At 39.9% G+C, this 1,388-nt stretch overlaps 1 protein-coding gene across 7 annotated transcripts in view; it reads right to left on the reverse strand.

Annotated features, from left to right (window-relative positions):
• The window catches only part of srgap1a (SLIT-ROBO Rho GTPase activating protein 1a), a 96,942-nt gene that overhangs the window by 14,179 nt on the left and 81,375 nt on the right, over positions 1-1,388 (reverse strand). The window lies entirely within an intron of this gene.

Raw genomic sequence — 1,388 nt, forward strand, 5'->3', positions numbered from 1 at the left:
TATATATATATAGCCAGGAAGGGAACGGAACAGAGTAAATAACTGAATCTTGTCTTGGCTGTGAGAATCCATTATGATATACAGTACCTTTCTTGGAAACATGCAAGGAATTTTCAAAAAAGTCAATTTTAAAGAAGAAAATATGATTTAGAAGATTTTCCTGCATTTCTTCTTGTGTCTTGTTCAACTTTATCAGCTTTTTATTCTATTTCTTCATTTTAGCTTCCTGCTGTCTGTGCGTCAGTAGACTGTCAACAGTGACGGTGGATTTGACGTGGCTCCTGTAAAATGCGACAAGCAAGAATTTATTGTAGGAATTAATTGGATTGCACTACAGTGGACGAGGCTGTTAATAAAGCTGACAGCAGGCAAAATGATCCATGAAGGGGGGTTTTCCCTGTTCTCTATGCTCTTCATGTGTCATTCACTTCAACGCAATCATCCAAACATCCTTCCATCCTTGTAAGAGTTGCAAATGTTTATCCAAGCACATGCTGGCAGTGCAGGGATGTGTTTGAGACTCAAAGCAGCTGGTTATCCACTCAAATATCGGTCATGTTTAGTTTCTTTTAGTCATTTATTGCTGCAAAAGACTGAACAACCCAACATTGCAGACCATTATATAAACATAGCACAAAAAGTAAGGAAATTTGTTGTAAAATTGCTTCTTGGCAATAAACCTTATACCGTTAGAAAGTCTGTTAATATAYYTTTTAAATGGTGCCAGATTTGTAAGGAACATGCATTTGTGGGATGAGCAGCAGAGCTGAGTATGTGGGTTGCGCACATATAAAAATTGCAATATCCTCTCTGCCAAACAGCTTATTTTRCTGTCACTATTGGCACTTGTTTTGAGCTTCTGGTACCCCAGGTGCCCGGTATACGATTTACTACCAAAAAGTCACCTATTCTGCACAGTAAGACATATTTCCCTTTAACACGTGCAATCCAATATGTGCAGTATGCCTGAAGGGACACCAAACAAGGATATCCTGATGGATTCCCACAAAGTGATAGATAATCAATACTCCAGTTAGTTCATCTCTGACCTTGTAGTGATTTCGACCAACAGATAGGACATTAGTGCATTGATGGTTCATGAGAAGGCTAAAAAAAAGACACTTCTCTCTGCATTAAATGGTAAATTACATTTTGTTTTGCTTAGTGTGGAGAAAAATGTGATTTGACTCCAGCTATGCATCGATGATCAGTCAGTGTTGCTCTCATTTCTATTTTCCACACTGGCACGATTAAAGGCACAGTGTGTAATATTTGTTGTTTTCAGCGACACCTAGTGGTTGAATCATCCTCCCTGGTCCTCCCCGGTCCTCCCTCCACCCCCACCCCCCGCTTCCAAACGCAAAGGAGTTGCTTCGGTGTCTCTCAGT

This window comes from Austrofundulus limnaeus, unplaced genomic scaffold, assembly GCF_001266775.1.
Source record: "Austrofundulus limnaeus strain Quisiro unplaced genomic scaffold, Austrofundulus_limnaeus-1.0 Scaffold147, whole genome shotgun sequence".
Taxonomy (NCBI): domain Eukaryota; kingdom Metazoa; phylum Chordata; class Actinopteri; order Cyprinodontiformes; family Rivulidae; genus Austrofundulus; species Austrofundulus limnaeus.